Genomic DNA, 20,167 nt, shown 5'->3' with positions numbered 1-20,167 from the left:
AAAGTTGTGTGTACTATTAGTAGGTGTGTTGCGTTTGATCTACTCAGACTATGTGTGCTATTGATAAAAAGTGCAAAAGTGGTGCAAACCGCCTTATATAAAATGAGGATTTAGAGGCGTACTACCGACATTACGTGCCCATGGAAACACTCATTTCCCTCCACATTCATGTTATCATGCTCTCCAAACTGTTTTTTTACAATTTTGACCAAGCAGCACACATTTATAATCTGCAACACCTTATCTGCAATGGATCAAACTATTTAAAGCACGTTGAAGGTGCGCTCTGCTTGGAGGCGGTGCAACACCACAGCACAGTCATGCGTCTGGAAGGATCAAAAAGTAAGAAAATGCATATTGCAAGATGTTTGTTATTTGGGAAATAATATATTTTCTAAATTAAAAAACAGACATTTAAAAAAAAAAAAATCATTAGGGCTGCGAATCTTTGTATGTCCCACGATTCGATTCAATATCGATTCTTGGGGTCACGATTCGATTCAAAATCAATTTTTTTCGATTCAACGCGATTCTCGATTCAAAAACGATATTTTCCCGATTCAAAAGGATTCTCTATTCATTCAATACATAGGATTTCAGCAGGATCTACCCCAGTCTGCTGACATGCAAGCAGAGTAGTAGATTTTTGTAAAAAGCTTTTATAATTGTAAAGGACAATGTTTTATCAACTGATTGCAATAATGTAAATTTGTTTTAACTATTAAATGAACCAAAAATATGACTTATTTTATCTTTGTGAAAATATTGGACACAGTGTGTTGTCAAGCTTATGAGATGCGATGCAAGTGTAAGCCACTGTGACACTATTCATTTTTTTAATTTTTATAAATGTCTAATAATGTCAATGAGGGATTTTTAATCACCGCTTTGTTGAAATTGTAACTAATATTGATACTGCTGTTGATAATATTCATTTTTGTTTCACTACTTTTGGTTTGTTCTGTGTCATGTTTGTGTCTCTTCTCAATTGCTCTGTTTATTGCAGTTCTGAGTGTTGCTGGGTCGCGTTTGGTTTTGGAATTGGATTGCATTGTTATGGTATTGCTGTGTATTGTTTTGTTGAATTGATTCATTAAAAAAAAAAAAAGAAGAAAAAAAAAAAAAAAAAAAGAATCGATTCTGAATCGCGATTCGAATTCGAAATACATTTTTTCCCACACCCCTAATCATAATATATATTATGCATATTCATGAAGACATGGATTGGGCTCTGAAGACGCAATCCAAATTGATACCATTATCTACACACCAAAAGGCATGCTGGGTAACCCGCAGTACTCCCAACACGCAACACTATATAAAGCAACTAATCAGGAAAAAAAAAAGACTAGCGACAAATGTTGCGACTGGTCTTATTTTGCACTTTTGGAGACAAAGTGTGTATCACTCCTGCACCAGTCCCCTCCTCCATCTTAAAGTATTATCTTGCTTGTGAAAGTACAACAAACTTACAAAGACAAGTTTTTGCATTTCTAAAAGATGTTCATGTAAAAATATTTGTTCATTAATTATGCAAATTAAGCAAGGACATAATCTACCCCCTGCCGTGGCAACTCAGCGGTCCTGTGGGAAAAATTCTACCATTTTAGTAACATTAAAACAAAAAACATGCACCTGGGGATAGGTTGATTGGAAACATTAAATTGGCCCTAGTGTGTGAACGGGAGTGTGAATGTTGTCTCTGTTTGCCCTGTGGTGAGGTGGCGACTTGTCCAGAGTGTACGCCGCCTTCCGCCCGAATGCAGCCGAGATAAGCTCCAGCACCCTCCGAGTCCCCGAAAGGGATAAGCGGTAGAAAATGGATGGATGGATGATTGTTTTCTTTAAAAGTCAGTGATGCAACTATAACCAAACACACATGCTAACATTAGTGTACTCTTTTTCTGTGCCTTCTTTTGAACACTGCAGTAATAAACTCCACTTTGCTGCAGTCTTTTCTTGCTGCCCTTGGTGTCTAATAAAGTATGTCTCCTTATGGAAACTAACAGATAAATCACACACAGGAGAGTAGAGATGGGCAATATGGCGATAGATTTTACAGCCGCTTAACGATGTATACCAACATATTTTGTATGTACTGTAAAAGATAATGGAACCATTTCCATCCATCCATCCATCTTCTTCTTCCGCGTATCCGAAGTCGGGATGCGGGGGCAGCAGCCTAAGCAGAAAAGCCCACACTCCCCTCTCCATTGCATCTCATGGAACCATTTCAAAATGAGATGAAACTGCTCCTAATTTAGCAGTTGACATATACAGTAACATTGCTTCATTTCCAGTTGTATTGTTTTCTCAAAACTATTAATCTACTTGTTAATATCGGATTAATTTCTGTTATATCATGGTTCTATCTAGACTTTTGTTAAAGTGTAATAAACACTTATTCTTCCGCTGTTTGGATACTTCACATTAGTTTTGGGTGATAAAACAAATTTTGGTATCGATCCAATACTAATGCTGATACTTTATATTTTTAAGACCATTGAATAGTTACATTTGTGATCAGAATTATAATAAGACAAAATAAGAGGATTGTGGTGTTTAGGATCGGATAGGATAGACATTTATTCATCCCTCAATGGGGAAATTACATTGTTAGCATACTAGTCCTGTGTCAAAAGAAACAACCATGGTGACATCCCAAACTTTTAGTTTCACCGTCACACGCTCCGGAATTTGCATGTACGTTGCGGCCTATTAATCTTTTTTTCGATTATTATATTTTTATGATCGTTAGAAGCCATAATCGAAATCTAAATTAATTGTCCAGCCCGACTATTAACTGATACTATATTTGGAATCGGTACTGTGGATATTTTTGTATCAATACGCCCACCCTTGTTTATATTCTAGAGCGCCAGCCAAGCGGCTAGCTATATTTGTGTATTCTCCTATTTTAGCTATTCCTTGTCCGTTAGTCCTCCAGTGATAACAATACTATATGCCGCCATGAAGGTGAGGATTAGTGATTTAAAGGCAGCTTTGCACTGTTGAGGGACATTAGCCGTTAGGTGACGAGTGAGGACGCTACATTACGTTGAGGACTCGGTCGTTGGCTTGTCGCTGTCAAATTTGCTTGACACAGAATGTGTCAACATGCATTATCATGATATGACGATTGTACTAAAAGCTCTATTGTCGCCAAATTTTTATCATGTTTATATTGTGCAACCCCACAGGAGAGTCAATATAATCCATTGCCCCTGAGGAATATTGAATTCTCAGATCCCAAACAGAGGCAAGTAGAGCTGAGCTGGTACACAGCATCGAGAACATGGCATTTTTGGTTATTCCGGCCAAAAATAGAAACAAGCAATATGCTCATTTTGTGAACTGAACATTTGCATATAAACAGATCTATATTTAGCAAATAGCTTTCATCTCAGTTAGCTTGCTACCCAAATTGGCACAAACAATGTGCTCCTAATGTTGTGATGTAACGGGTGACCGATGACAAAGGCCTTGTTTGAGTTTATGGGTTTTCAAATGCTGCCAATCACTTTCTGGCCTTATTTAGAGCTTGTCTAGACTTGAGAACTCAATGACCTTATTAATATTTACACCTCATTTCTTCTAATAACAGAAAAATGGCAGTGTGTCACTCCACCTCGCTATTGGACTTCTTGCCTTGACACAGTTTAACATTTACTCATACCAGTGCTTGGCTCCACATTTCAAGCGGTGCATGACAAAATGGGTCACTTTTAATACTTAGTCTAATACAAGCTGAGAGGGATTGCAGCGTAGCAGGGCATTGGAATGCATTGTACAGACTAGAGGGGGGTGGAGAGAGGGCTGTTTATACTGTCATCTGCAGATTTCCTCTAAACTGAGGTTACAATAGTAATATTTTAAACAGGACTGAGACTAGACAGATTAGGACAGACAGTAGGAATACTTTTTCTTTACTTCTGCTCAGTGCAGACAATTGGAAACGTTCTCTATATAATGTACAATCTGGCCAAAAATATACTGTGTGGTGATCAATGGTAGAAAGTGACAGATTGTATGGCCGTGGTGTCAAGAGCACACCCCACCCATCCACATTCCAGCTCAACAGACTTCCTCAAGCATCCAGGAGTGACAGCCGGCAGTAGGTGTTGCTTATATGACACAACAGAATTAAAGGGTCAGAGGGAGGTCACGTGCCGCTTCACAGGTAAACATACCTAAATAAAGAACGTAAACTATTCAAAAAATATGATTCCCCAAATACAATAACAGTGCAATACATTTTCATAACATGGTCACTACTGCCTAGTTTCTCTTGTTATATTCTTATTTTACAGTTATATTTTATTCTCATTGTTGCTTTTTATATTTATTCTTATTGTAATATTTTTCTATTTTGTTTCCATTTATACCCTCATTATTTACTTTTTAAATTTGATCTCAATTCTGTACACTGCTGCTGGAATTTAAATTTTCCTGAGGGAACTCTTCTGAAAGAATCAATAAATTACTATCTATTAGGGGTATAACGGTACGTGTATTTGTATTGAACCGCTTCGGTACGGGGGTTTCGGTTCGGTACGGGGGTGTACCGAATGAGTTTCTAAGCTAAAGTCTTAACAAGCTGCTTTGCTTCTTCTGCCTCTGTCTCAGCACCCAGCATTGTCCCACCCACACAACCATCTGATTGGTTACATACAGAGCGGTAACAGCCAATCAGCAGTGCGTATTCAGAGTGGTAACAGCCAATCAGCAGTGCGTATTCAGAGCGCATGGAGTCAATGCTTCAGCGTCGAGCAGATTGATGTTTAGCAGGTGACCATAAGGCAGCAGACTCTCCCCAAATGATAACACCTCCCAGTCAACTACTAGTAACATCACTATGAGCCCGTTGAAGTTCTAGAAACTTAAACTGCAGCTCAGCTCGCTCGCAGTCCTGGCTTGAGGTTAAGTCTAATTAGCTTTTAGCGTAACGTTAGCTCATTTTACGGTGTGTGTGTGTGTTACGGACAGCAAAGCCCTGTCTGTCTGTTATCTCACTTTACCTTTTTCTGTGTTGAAGCAGCAAAAAAGGACATTATGTTAAATGAAAAGTTTCTGTCTCTGATAGTTGATATAATAATGTAACTGCATCATAAAGCCTACATCAACTCCATGGTGTTCAGGGATGAATAGTCTCTCCTATTGCTATTGTACTATTTTGTCAGCTATAGTTACATTAATCATTAGTAATGTAGCAGCCTAGTTTTGAATGGCAGGGTCCCTGCTATCACATTTCGATAAAAATATAACCATTATATAATAAAAATGAACTACAGGCTTCCCAAATGCTGTAATAAATTAAGCATGATGAGTTGACTTGAGGGCAGCACGGTGGAAGAGGGGTTAGTGCGTCTGCCTCACAATACGAAGGTGCTGAGTAGTCTGGGGTTCAATCCCAGGCTCAGGATCTTTCTGTGTGGAGTTTGCATGTTCTCCCCGTGACTGCGTGGGTTCCCTCCGGGTACTCCGGCTTCCTCCCACTTCCAAAGACATGCACCTGGGGATAGGTTGATTGGCAACACTAAATTGGCCCGAGTGTGTGAGTGTGAATGTTGTTTGTCTATCTGTGTTGGCCCTGCGATGAGGTGGCGACTTGTCCAGGGTGTACCCCGCCTTCCGCCCGATTGTAGCTGAGATAGGCTCCAGCTATCACATTGGTTTCAAATTTGAAGTTGAATTGCTGTCATGAATGAGCATTTTCACGACATTCTAAATTTTAAGTTTTACCTGTAAATGCCAACATGGAAACAAGAGACAATGTATTTCCCCATTAAGAAACAACATAGCGCTTTTCTACCTTCAAGGTACTCAAAGCGCTTTGACACTATTTCCACATTCACCCATTCATATACACATTCACATACTGATGGTGAGAGCTGCCATGCAAGGCCCTAACCACAACCCATCAGGAGCAAGGGTCTTAAGTGTCTTGCTCAAGGACACAATGGACGTGACCAGAATGGCGGAAGCCGGGGATTGAACCAGAAACCCTCAGGTTGCTGGCACGGCCACTCTACCAACCGAGCCACGCCATCCCTGTCTAAACTTATACAAACACATTGTTGTCTGAGCAACTTAGCAATTAAATTGTGCACATTGAACCTACAAGCTCTCTTAGAACAGAGTGATTGTTCTACACACAATGGAATACAAGACGCAGGTGTTTTACGGTGCGTTTAAGGGCCCGCTGAACAGAGTAGGACGCCAAAGCCCGCCAGAAAAAAAAAAAAAAAAAGATATTTCATTTGTTATGCACTTTTAAATATATACTAGTGCTACAGTATAAACCAATATTTGAAATAAGAGCCATTTAAACAGATTCAATACTAAGACTAAAACATTATCAGTGAAGCATAAACATAAAACATGGAAAACTATGGGTTTTCAAAATGTGTGTTATTGTATAAGTACATTTATATATTCATATATTCATATTCCTTTGCATATATTCCATTGCAAAGTTTGACTTATTGCTTCTATCTGCTGTTTGTAGGAAGATCTAGGCCCCTTGCGTACAACAGCCATCTTGGCTTGGTTGACCACCACTTTTTTTCCTACTTCCTGGAAGAAGTCACGTGACGGAATACAAGCAATAGAGCCCCTTTAAGGGGTAGGCCCCGTCCAGGGTAAATCACACCTAACCTTATCCGTGTTCACACACAACAATGCCATCGTTTAAGACCCCGCCCCCTTTCCGTCCGCCGGCGCAACGCAACTTAGTATGCATGCGTGGGGAAAAAAATAAAAGCGTCCATCTGCTCTCCAGTAGATGACTTTACTTCACTGTGAAGTTATTTAAAAGAGCTATATTGTAAATAATTTGCTGTGTACTTTACATTTGTTTGCAAGCTTTTAAATTAAAAGGTATCTCATTAGAATATCCAGTGTTGTGGTATTTCAATGAACTAGAATCCAATGTGCTGTGAGGCCCTATTGTAGTGAATCACACCTGAGACATCGTATATTAATCAAATATTTAATCAACATGAGAAAGTACACAATGCGATGAAGAACATTTTACAACAATTAACCGAGACAGAGAATACACAAAGTATTGTTGTTGTGTGTTGACTCCGCCGTTGGGGTATTCTTTCATGAGATATGGTGCCAGAGGATAAGCTGGGCCACCCCAAAGAAAAACAGGGAGCGGATCTTATCTTCCAGCAGTTGTTTGGGACACGAGGGGATGGCTCCATCTTTCAGCTGCACACTGCCTGGCCATTTCACTGTCACATCCATAAAGTAATATTTTTAGTCACACACTGGCTATCACGATCACATCCACGAAAGGAAGGGACGAAGTTTTTCGGTCAATAGACTCACAGCTGACCCGGACATTTGAAAGTCCTCTTGCCGTCTGAGAAGTGTTGAATCCGAAATAGCTGAAATCGCCCGTTGCCTTCTCTTAAGGCATTGATTTGTGATTTCCAAAAGCGCCTGTACATGTAGATGTAGGAGAAACATGGGCATGTCTGGATGATCCGCCTCCATCTTTGTTATGAAGCTGCATGTGGCGCGTTCTTTCTGATGTCTTTTCCTGTGTGGAGCGCGGTCTTTCTGGCGTCACTTCCTGTGTGGGCGTGGTCTTTCTGCCGTCACTTCCTCTTCGAACTCACTTTGTAAACGATCAATGAGTCCATACAAAGCTAAGTGACAGAGGTTCAAGAATTACACGGCTGACTTACCCATGTAAAAATTTGTCCGAGGAGGAGGACCTTAAAGGGGAACATTATCACAATTTCAGAAGGGTTAAAACCATTAAAAATCAGTTCCCAGTGGCTTATTTTATTCTTCGAAGTTTTTTTCAAAATTTTACCCATCACGCAATATCCCTAAAAAAACTTCAAAGTGCCTGATTTTAACCATCGTTATATACACCTGTCCATTTTCCTGTGACGTCACATAGTGAAGCCAACACAAACAAACATGGCGCATAGAACAGCAAGCTATAGCGACATTAGCTCGGATTCAGACTCGGATTTCAGTGGCTTAAGCGATTCAACAGATTGCGCATGTATTGAAACGGATGGTTGTAGTGTGGAGGCAGGTAGCGAAAACGAAATTGAAGAAGAAACTGAAGCTATTGAGCCATATCGGTTTGAACCGTATGCAAGCGAAACCGACGAAAACGACACGACAGCCAGCGACACGGGAGAAAGCGAGGACGAATTCGGCGATCGCCTTCTAACCAACGATTGGTATGTGTTTGTTTGGCATTAAAGGAAACTAACAACTATGAACTAGGTTTACAGCATATGAAATACATTTGGCAACAACATGCACTTTGAGAGTGCAGACAGCCCAATTTTCATCAATTAATATATTCTGTAGACATACCCTCATCCGCTCTCTTTTCCTGAAAGCTGATCTGTCCAGTCTTGGAGTTGATGTCAGCAGGCCAGGGAAGCTAGGGTCGATATTCTTCTCTTGATCATCTTCGGTGGCATAAGGGACGGTGTGAGCCAAGACATCCAGGGGGTTTAGCTCGCTCGTCTGCGGGAACAAACTGCCGCCATTGCTTGCCGTGCTACCGAGGTCCTTTGTCCCTGAATTGCTCACACACTCCGGCAGATTCAATGGGGGTCTGGCGGAAGATTTCTTTGACTTTATCGTTGGAAATGCATCTGCTTTGAGTGTCACAGGATATCCACACATTCTTGCCATCTCTGTAGCATAGCTTTCGTCGGTAAAGTGTGCGGAACAAACGTCCAATTTCTTGCCACTTTCGCATCTTTGGGCCACTGGTGCAACTTGAATCCGTCCCTGTTCGTGTTGTTACACCCTCCGACAACACACCGACGAGGCATGATGTCTCCAAGGTACGGAAAACAGTCGAAAAAACGGAAAATAACAGAGCTGATTTGACTCGGTGTTTGAGAAAATGGCGGATTGCTTCCAGATGTGACGTCACAACGTGACGTCATCGCTCCGAGAGCGGATATTAGAAAGGCGTTTAATTCGCCAAAATTCACCCATTTAGAGTTCGGAAATCGGTTAAAAAATATATGGTCTTTTTTCTGCAACATCAAGGTATATATTGACGCTTACATAGGTCTGGTGATAATGTTCCCCTTTAAATGCTGGTTTAGTGTGGCTGAAATGGGGCTTAGGCTAAATAATTATTCGTTGGAAGGGGTTAAACGACTTAGTGTAGACATGGCCTTAGTGGAGCACCAAGCTAGCAATAAAGTGGAGGAAACAGTGCAGGCGCAGTCATATCAAACATTGACACAGTGCACAACAGCAGTTAATGCGATACGAAACCGCGCTGGATGGCAGATCATTAACTTTCAGACATCCAAAAGGTGGGGCATGCATGAATACACCACCACACTTCTACGATTAACAGACACTTGGTGAAACGAAGTGGGGGAATTGTTCATGTAAAGGGTCTGTTGCTCCACTTGCCATAGAAGGCAGTTTTTGTGGTAGAGTGAAAGCTGAGCGCACACAGAAAACTTTCTGGAATACCAATGACTTAACATACTGTGAGCAGACACTGAGTGCATACAGCTCCTTCAAGGAAAGAGAGCTATTAGGAAATAGCTCTATTGAAAAAGCATGCCTTTGTTTTTCTCTCTTGATCAATTTCTCATTTACTCAAAGGAACATAAGGAAATGCAAAAACAAAGATTAGATAACATTTAATTGCATGCTCACTATTTGGTTTTCATAACGACAAGACAACCACGGGGCTGACAACTTGGAACATTAGACACTAGAGGCTAAAGCATTGAACAACTGGAGAACTATGGCAGTAACTGCTAATGGCAATGTGAAGCATGCTCGTTATGACTAGTTTCATCAGCTGATACAGTAGTGTACACAGGGAGGACAGCACATACAACCTCAAGGTCTCATTTTGTCCACTAGATTGTTGACAATCAGATGTTATGGAAGACAGTTGAACATTTAGGGCACTGTGTCACAATAGAAATGTGGATTGGCAGGCAAAATTCACCAAGCTTTTTCACAGTAATTCAACCCATGTTTGTCTTGTAGCGCATCAGTCTCCTTTTAAATAATTAATTACTTCTTTGTTTGATGGTCTTGGGTGCGGCAACACTGCCTGCTCTACCAATTCTTGTAGTTATCAAAGCGGCGGCAAAAGACCCCCCAAAAAGGACTTTGACTTGTGCTACCTGACATGGTTACACCTACTTTAACTTAGAAACCTGACTGGGCAACAAAGACAATAATTTGGCATGCTTTAAAGGCAATGCCCTCAATTATCATAATCAATTCCCTACAGGACTCAAACATGTGCTAAGTGACTAGAAGCCTCTCAATAAAGCCATTAGGAGCAGGTGGTTAAGAGTGGCAGCAAGTTAAATGGAGTAAGCCAGTTAGCCTTTGAGGGGGGGAAGCCGCCAGAATAGGACGTGCAGCCATTGAGGGTGCAGTTTTCCAAATGGGCCATGGGGAAATGGGTTACAATCTGTTTTCAACTTGGCAGCGACACACATCCTGCTGTTATGAAAACAGGCTGCCTGTTGGCCAGCGTTGTTAGGGAGATGCTGTGAGGGGAAGAGGGGACGACCAAGTATCAATCAAAACAAGTGTTTGTATCAAGCTAACATTAAGATACTATGGAGGGGGAGGGGGAGGGTACCAGTCCTATTGTCTACACACCATCTAACACTCTCAGGCGTGGCACTGGAAGATGGTGGGGGTGGGTTTTTATATGCTGTGGATTAACTGGTGCAACAGGACGGAGAAGCAGCTGTTACTGCTAACCAAGGGAAATTATATGGATGAACGATACTACCATTGATAAAGTAGTTTTGGTCAGACAGGTTTAAAGCCACAAGGGTGTCATCCCTGATTTGGGCATGGGATTCTTCAGTATGAGAGCGCTTCAACCTTCGGTGTAGTTCACTTGGTCAGTGGTGCACAATGAAACTCAAACACTGATAAGGACCAAACCAACCGGTCCAACAATGGTTCTAAATGAACTCTGGATGTGTTTGGTTGCCAAGTTAATCAAAATCAACCGAGGGAAAAAATTCCTTGTTGCACACTTGCAGGACGGTGCGTGTCTTGCCAAAACACCGGTTTGAACTTGAGAGCAAGATGAGGCTTCTGGAAGACGCGGTTTCTAAGATACTAATCCTCACCAGTTTGACTGAAAATATACCAGTTTTTCCAAGATACCATTATCACTGTTGGACTAAAGGAAAAGGAATGGCTAAGCATGCTTCACACACACACACACACACACACACACACACACACACACACACACACACACACACACACACACACACACACACACACACACACACACACACACACACACACACACACACACACACACACACACACACACACACACACACACACACACACACACACACACACACACACACACACACACACACACACACACACACACACACACACACACACACACACACACACACACACACACACACACACACACACACACACACACACACACACACACACACACACACACACACACACACACACACACACACACACACACACACACACACACACACACACACACACACACACACACACACACACACACACACACACACACACACACACACACACACACACACAGAGCAGGAAAACACAAAAAGGTAACCGCTAAAGCTTTAATGAAAAGTAGGGGTGAGCAATCCAGATGTCAATACTATCTATACCTAGTACGGTATCCGTGAATAAACTATACCAAAGTGTTTAGATCGATATTTATATTTTTCTTGGTTCTAATACAAAATAGTTTTCCGGGTTGTTTTTGTTCACAAAGTCAGGGAGTAAATAAGTCTCTCGATACAAGAAGGTTTTGAGGGAAAAACCAAAATGATTCAAATTGGTGCCAATAACAGTTTTTGATTTTTTTAGTTATTGTCCACTAGCCACTTTTTTAATGTATGCAGCTTCATCTGATTTACAACAATACTAGCAAATTCTAAACTGAATAAGATAAGCTTTATAAAAATGTGTTTACCGTCGCAGTTTTTTTTCATAGTTTGGCCGGGGGTGTGACTTACACTGAGGAGCGACTTGTGTGAAATTAACGCATTACCGTAAAATATCAAAGAATATTATTTAGCTCATTCACGTAAGAGACTAGACGTATAAGATTTCATGGGATTCAGCGATTAGGAGTGACAGATTGTTTGGTAAACATATAGCATGTTCTATATGTTATAGTTATTTGAATGACTCATACCATAATATGTTATGTTAACATACCAGGCACGTTCTCAGTTGGTTATTTATGCCTCATATAACCTACACTTATTCAGCCTGTTGTTTACTATTCTTTATTTATTTTAAATTGCCTTTCAAATGTCTATTCTTGGTGTGGGTTTTATCAAATAAATGTCCTCAAAAAATGCTACTTATATGTTTTTTTCCTTCTTTATTATGCATTTTTGGCCGGTGCGACTTATACTCCGGAGCGACTTATATTCCGAAAAATACGGTAGTTACTTGCTATTGTCAAACTATCATATCAGGACTCAAAATCAGATCGGCCAAAAATGTAGATCCTATACCTTATAGATCAGTATTTAACCTTGTTCACCTTGAGGCCCACTCAAATATTAACACTGAATTAGTAATCCTACTCATGGTTTTAATCATATTCAATAATTCTATCTACCAAACTAGAGTTTGCAATCTTGTTAAATGATATGAAAGCATGTGTTAATCATAAAGATTGTTATTTATTTAACACAAAAACCTTAGGTTTAGGTCAGGCTAATTAGAAAAATAAGTATTCTAACCAAATATACGGCATAAAAAGGACTCAAATAACTGACGAAAAATACAATTACATACAATTATGTAGTGCAAAAATAATCTAAATTAGTAATGAATATGTTTCTTAATCAAAATGTCAAAATTAAAGTGCAAATGAAAATACAACTTACTTAACTGGCAGGCAAGTTAGGACCTTTTTAAACAAAAGAGCGGAGTAGCAAACTACAACATTAGCAGATGTAATAACAGGTCATATGCAAAAAGATTCGGCATGAGGAAGACTATCGTGACATGACAACATGATAAGTGTCTGTCAAACGTTTGCAGCGCTTTTTGAAATTTTAGTTTTTCAACAGTATTAAATGGCAGCATGTCTTTGGCAATGTATTAACCACACTTTCTATGAGTGCACACTATTTTGCAATGTTTTGTTGACACTGACATGGTCACCAGACACAAAGTTTGTGAGGAATGTCGAGTGATTGTCTTTGAAGTGGGCGTGCAGGTTTGTTGTATTTGTGCACATTTTGGCAAACTGACTCCTCGGTGTTGATAGGCTCATCTTGTTCCAAAAGGTTTAAACTGAAATATTCCCACATAGTGGCGTTTGGTTTTGTGATAATTTTGTCCATGTTAGCTCACACATGCTAACTAGTTGCACTGTGTGATGCTAGCAGGCCAGCGGCCTCTCCTCGCCGCACAAAGAGTGAAAGACACTTAATGACAAGATGATTCACCCACTTATTTTCATTCCGCTATTAAACAAACGCGCATAGATGCTGAAAGCAACGAAAAGAATGAATGCTCTTGAACAGGGGTCACCAACCTTTTTGAAACCAAGAGCTACTTCTTGGGTACTGATTAATGCGAAGGGCTACCAGTTTCCATCCATCCATTTTCTACCGCTTATTCCCATTGGGGTCGCTGGAGCCTATCTCAGCTACAATCGGGCGGAAGGCGGGGTACACCCTGGACAAGTCGCCACCTCATCGCAGGTGCTACCAGTTTGATACACACTTAAACAATTGGCCAGAAATAGCCAATTTGCTCAATTTACCTTTAACTATGTTATTATTAATAATTAATGATATTTATATTTGTGGAAACACTGATCATCTTAATGATTTCTCACAATAAATATATATAGAAACAGATGAATATCAATATGCAACACTTTATTTTTATATTTTCTCTAAGTGCACATTTTTCAAATTGAACATTTGCAAATGATCACTTCTAAGACAGTCTTGTGAAATCACAATATCCCATTTTAACTAGCTAGCCACTAACATTTTTTAACAAATCATGAATTACTTTGCACAATAATAACTCATGTAAAATACAAAAGTCAACTCTCAAATTTTTAAATAAATCATGTCACACTTTGAACTGGACACCAAATCTGTTATCTGTTTCTTTGTCAGTTAGTGAAGACCAAGTCTTTAAAATATTTACTTGGATTTTCAAATTCTATTTGAGTTTTGTCTCTCTTAGAATTAAAAATGTCGAGCAAAGCGAGACCAGCTTGCTAGTAAATAAATAAAATTTAAAAAATAGAGGAAGCTCACTGGTAAGTGCTGCTATTTGAGCTATTTTTAGAACAGGCCAGCGGGCTACTCATCTGGTCCTTACGGGCTACCTGGTGCCCGCGGGCACTGCGTTGGTGACCCCTGCTCTTGAAGAATGCACGTGGCGATTTATCTTATTGACCTAATTTTGTCAGTTAATTGACTTATCAAATATCGGCCGAGGCCTAGTATAGATGAAGAGGGAGTCGGGACTCAAGAATAGTAGCCCACTCCATGTCAAAAGTATGCTTCTTGGAATACTCTCGAGTGAATGAAATGATGCGGGCGTGCCAAATCAGAGGGAAGAACACTGCGCTCTGGGCAACACATCTAATTTGTCATAGCCCAGCAGTTTTCTAACTGGAAGCGCTAGAAGACTTCTAGCCTCACACTCTTGACTGCCGCCAGTGAAACTGAAGGAGGTGGCTAGGGAAAGAAGTTAGGTCTTCCTGGCTCAGACTTGGATAAGCAGTTGATAATGGATGCAGGAATTTTGACAGCCTCAGCAAAGTAAAACAAAACAGCCAACTGACCGCATTTATGCAGACAGATCGTCAATATGTTGCTGGAGAGAAGAGGGCCTGATCAGTTACTGCGCCCACGACTCCAAAGGGGAATCTGAGGCCATTCTATCCAAATCTTGACACCCTGCATCTCTCATAGTCACACTCCTGACACTGAGTAAGGTACTTATAGTATTCACTATATCAGCTGAGCGCAACAATTTAGCCTTGATACTTAATTTTGGTATTCCCGTAGTAGCAAAAGGCGATACAATACAAGAACTGCACCAAAAGTCCAACCATGATAGAAAACCTTCCACATTAAGAGAAACTTATGTAAAGTCGGTTTCTTAAACGATAAACCCAGCTTCCCAAACCAGTGTTGATTTACTCATAATTAAGGTATACTTTGCTCAGTCTTACAGTGCCAGACGGATTGAGAGCCCTAAAAGTGCAGTGGCAGCATTCACCACTTAATCCTAATGAGCAGGGAAGTACTAACAGTAAAACCATAGCTGAGAGCTTGGACTCATGTGTGGTCACACCAGGTTTCAACAGCAAACATACAATGCTGGAATATGAATGCTAAACAGACAGTAGTATAGAAATTGGTGAAGGATTGAATTCTAAGAGACCGGTTGATTGGGATTGTATAATGTACAGACCAGCATTGTTCCCAGCAACCTGCAGGTGTTTCCTTTGTTTTCTCAGGCATAAAAGATAGAAGGAAGTGTTTCATGTGGCAGATACATGTGGGACTGAGGCCACATTTAGGAAACAACGATGCTGTAAACACATTTGTGTTTTTTAAAGTTCCGCATACAGACCACCACCTTTTTATAAGTTCTCACTTTTCCCATAGTGTGCCCAAATTATGCATGGTCACCAACTGTTAACTGAGGGTGTATTTTATAAAAGGTCTTGAAAGGGCACGTGATTTCGCAATGCATTGTGGGGGCTATGTAGCCATTGTTGCTGGACATGGCTTTACTCAACCAGCAGTATTGTGAGGGAGAGAGAGCAACAAACTGGCTTAAAATAGATTGTACTAAAGAAAAAGAAAAAATATCAAGGGACTGTACCAAAACAAACTGGACCCTGCTCCAAAGGCGTGCTAACTTAAAAAAAATTAAAATTGGTGGAATTGATCCATATCACCACGTCCAATAGGCAAGATTTGAGCTAGCTGCTGAACATGTGTCAACGAAGTCAGTTTTTATACAGGCGAAACATTTTAGAATGCCATGTAAAAGGCTCGCGGACAAACCAACTTTGAGTGTGTCATCAAGACCTTGGAATTCTACATCAGAAAAAAAGAAGGTCGTCCTTTAAGAGGTAAGTCAACAGTACTTGTCACTGTGTGGTGTCTCCTGGAGAAATTTGTTCCAAACTAAATACGTTTTAAGTCCGAAATACACTGTACATTAATGTGGAAAATATATCAAGTATTCTCAGTTATTGATCTATTAATAGGAATATTGCTTTTTTACCCAAATACTGTACAGTATTCGTAACCGCAGGAATAGCTTAGCTAACATCCTACTAAATACTGCAGGTGCAACAGAATAAATCAGGCTTTGATTCAAACTTACCAGTGTGAAAAGGCTGTGAAAACACCAACATGTACCAGGTTATAGCGTTAAAAGTGATGTTTGATCATCTCACTTAGCTTTGCTTCTACGCTAGAAATGAGACAAATCTCACCAAATCGTTTTTTTCCCCTGAAACGATCATGACAACCATTGTGGCAGTTAATTATGTTGCACGTTCACGCCATGATTTGAACTTGTGAAAGAAAAGAACAAAACTTTAGGACAGAGTCCTGCATTCAGTAATGTAAATAAGCTATTCAGACGCCAACAAGAACCACAATGCATTGCGTTTCCACGTCACACTTAAGAGTCCTATACTTCCTTAGTGGTATAGACTGCTTGACAAGGCCAGCTATATGGTTGTGTGTCAACCCCACTCCCTGACACGATAAGAATGCTCGGGCTCTTGGCTCCTTAACCAGCGCCTTCGACTCTCAAATCTGCAGACCCTAGTTCGATCCCCAGGCAGCGTGAATGGGGTGGAAGCAGGCGGGTTACATATGCACCTCTTTGCATCTTTCACAAATGACTGGCATACTTGTGCCATTTTCAGTGTTTAAACAAGAACCACTTAATTTTGTTAAATGCTTTTAATCGTATCAGTATTATTGATAAAAGTTTAACGTTTTAAAAACATTTGCAAAAAATAATTTACTGTTCATATATATTTGAAATCGATTATCGAACATTATTAATCGATTAAGAATCAGAATAAATAAAACAGGATCTGGTTGTTAATTTTTTGAGCACCCCTTGTGACTGGTTTATCAAAAGAACAATTTCACAGTGTAACAATTCCAAAATGTGTGTCATACAGTAAGTACATCTTTAAAATGACACAGTGACCCACTATTGCAAACTCTACTACTTGGCCACGCCTGAAATAAACAGTCTAAATAAACAGTGTCTTCCAAGTTGTCATTGGAGTGGTAAGAAAGCATGACTTTCAGGGAAAGAATTGACTCAATAAAAGAATGGAATTTGGTGAGTGATTCTACTTGGAATTCGACCAGATTTTTATGATTCAAGGCGTTCAGGATCAAGGAGTACACACTCTGTCCAAGATTAAATGTTGGAACGGCACCAACAGGATGATTTAAGCACAAGCAGGCTGCATCACTCTTTAGCTTTCGAGCGTGGGAGGCCCCTGAATTGGGACACAGGATTGTGGCTAAGCAGTTGAAACTATGGCCAACCTGGGAATCCAAAGGGCTTCACACATGCTTTCACGCCCCCTTTAACAAGCCACCCAAGACCCTCAGCAGTAGCGGTGTTGACATGTGCGCATGATAATGACCTTTGTGAATCCCAACAGACTCACAAAGCCCCGCCCAACACACCCAGGCATGCCCACAACAATCGATTATGTAATCGTCAGGCATTAAAGAAACTCATAAAATATTAGTGCGTATGCCAGGTTTCAACCTTGAAACCATCAATAAATGGCGCACATTATGACATCCTGTTCATCAACTCACAAGCTTGATTATTAACTGCCAATGAGGTTATGTAATCATTAACAATTGTTTGCCTGTGCACTTATAAGAAACTGCATGGAAGGGGAGTGGATAAGAAGAACCCAATTCATTTTGGTTTCGCTTTGCTAGATAAGAGGCTTTTTTTCTTAAAATTTAAGCTAATTATCCATCACCATGTATATTTTGGTCTTTGGAAGAAGTCTACACGTATACCAATAAGTACAACTACAATACTGATGATGTGTGACAGGCAAGTAAAGCAGAGCTTTAAAAAGTTTAAACACAATTTCTCACTCCCTCCAGGATTTCACTGGCTTTTTTGGTGATTTGTTGGGGCCTAAAACGCCTGAATTCACGGCATCTTTTTCATGAAGCAGCTGTAAAAGTTACGATGTGAATCAACTTGTGATTTAATTTGTGATCCACGTTTTAAGCGTTCCTTGTAACCTTAAACTAAAGAAGTAATATTTCATCAAGAACTGGAAAATTATTAATAATGTGCTGATGTTTTACTAGTTTTATACCACACAGACAAATGTAGGCATGAGATTGTATATGTGGGAATCTTTGAGCTCCTTACGATTTGTTCCGATTTAACGCGATTTTCGATTAAAATCAAACCCATTCTCGTAATTTCTTTTATCTGGTATAGTAAAAAAAAAACTTGCAAAACCGGTTACAAACCTCTAGGTTGCGGATGTATAATGCATATACGCAGCAAGTAAGCATGGAGATAACATAAAAACGACCATTTAAAAATTGATTCCTAAATTTTTTTTTTTTTTTAATGTATTTAAAAAAAATCATGATTTGATTTGAATCTGGGGGGAAAATAATTACAATTCGGATGTGAATTTATTTTTTGAGCACCTATATTAGATGGAAGTAAAAACACATACTTGGGGCTCATTGTCAAATTACTGTACTACTTTAATCAATCATAAATAATAATAATAAAGCATTATAATTATAGAAACAAACATTAAAACCTCCCTAATTGTCCACGGTCTGTTCTGTCGTCCCCAGGTTGCAGACATTCTCCATGTATAATGCTTGAAAATGGTTTGTCCATCTTAAACATTCATTTGTGTTCCAACACACACTACAAGCATGTGTGAGCCATCTATAGCAGTAATTGTTGTTGATCGATGAGAGATTATCATCACACTTCAACATCTCTATTGATTGACAAGTAAAGCCTGGTCTTGGGTTAACACTTGGCCAAACAAACCATACCATACCATGAATTGATTAAAGTGGACCCCGACTTAAACAAGTTGAAAAACTTATTCGGGTGTTACCATTTAGTGGTCAATTGTACGGAATATGTACTGTACTGTGCAATCTACTAATACAAGTCTCAATCAATCAATCAATCAATCAATACTAAACTGGAGTCCATTTTAACCGTTGTTATCTTGACAATTTGCGACCTAAATTTGCTTTACTTTCTAAATTATATTGGTCAACTATATATTTTACAACTCGTCATATTATATGGGTGTTATTGGGAGCCTGTCTGGAACCTTTAAGGTAGTCTGACATTGTTTGTGTGTTAAAGGGAGGGTGCCTGGTGGTTGACGAGGAGTTTTAATAATACCATTTGTCGCTTGGGACAAACATCCTGTCTGGTTTAGCTGCAGGCCCGGTGTGTGGCAACCTGCTAAAGGCGTTAAATACATGCATAGAAAAATCAAATGAAGACCCACACACCGCAATGGCAGGCGCCAACTTAGCCCACCACAATGCTCCATGTGCGGCTACAAACACAGTGAGAAAACGCCGTCCTGGTGCACCGTGACACGCTAGCATGTCCATCACCACATCTAGCAAACAGATGCAACGCCTGGAGGCATTATTTTTGAAGCAATTATCTCACAAACACACTGTTTTCAACCAATTGTCACAAAAACGCACGCATATGATCATTCTGCTTACTGTGTTTGTGTCATTGACGAAAAGAAGTGTGCGCCAGAGACGTCACGACATATAAACTGTTCTTACCTTTCAGAAGGAAGAATCGATCAGTCTGCTTTACTGGGATAAAGAAAAACACACCAAAAAAAACACCCTAAATATGTCGAAGCGTCTCAGGGGTAACAATAGAAAGCGCGTCCCCCTCGCTCAGCGTCCTTGCCTCCACGTTGGTTTGAACGGCGGCAAGCTTTACTCCTTCATAAAGGATGCGGGCGGGGGAGCGGGGGCGGAGGGGGGGGGGGGGGGGGGGGGTTCATGAGGGGAAGCGTGGTGGCCAGAAGCGAGATATG

General features: G+C 40.1%; 1 protein-coding gene across 1 annotated transcript in view; it reads right to left on the bottom strand.

The window, feature by feature from the left end:
- prr36a (proline rich 36a) overlaps positions 1-20,066 on the bottom strand; it is a 36,600-nt gene extending 16,534 nt beyond the window's left edge. Inside the window, exon 1 of the mRNA XM_061983952.1 lies at positions 19,905-20,066. The gene's annotated coding sequence lies outside the window, so the exon portion shown is untranslated. The remainder of the gene's footprint in view (positions 1-19,904) is intronic.
- Between the last annotated feature and the right edge of the window lie 101 nt (positions 20,067-20,167).

This window comes from Nerophis lumbriciformis, linkage group LG25 (assembly GCF_033978685.3).
Source record: "Nerophis lumbriciformis linkage group LG25, RoL_Nlum_v2.1, whole genome shotgun sequence".
NCBI lineage: Eukaryota > Metazoa > Chordata > Actinopteri > Syngnathiformes > Syngnathidae > Nerophis > Nerophis lumbriciformis.
This window is presented reverse-complemented; position numbering and strand designations above follow the sequence as displayed.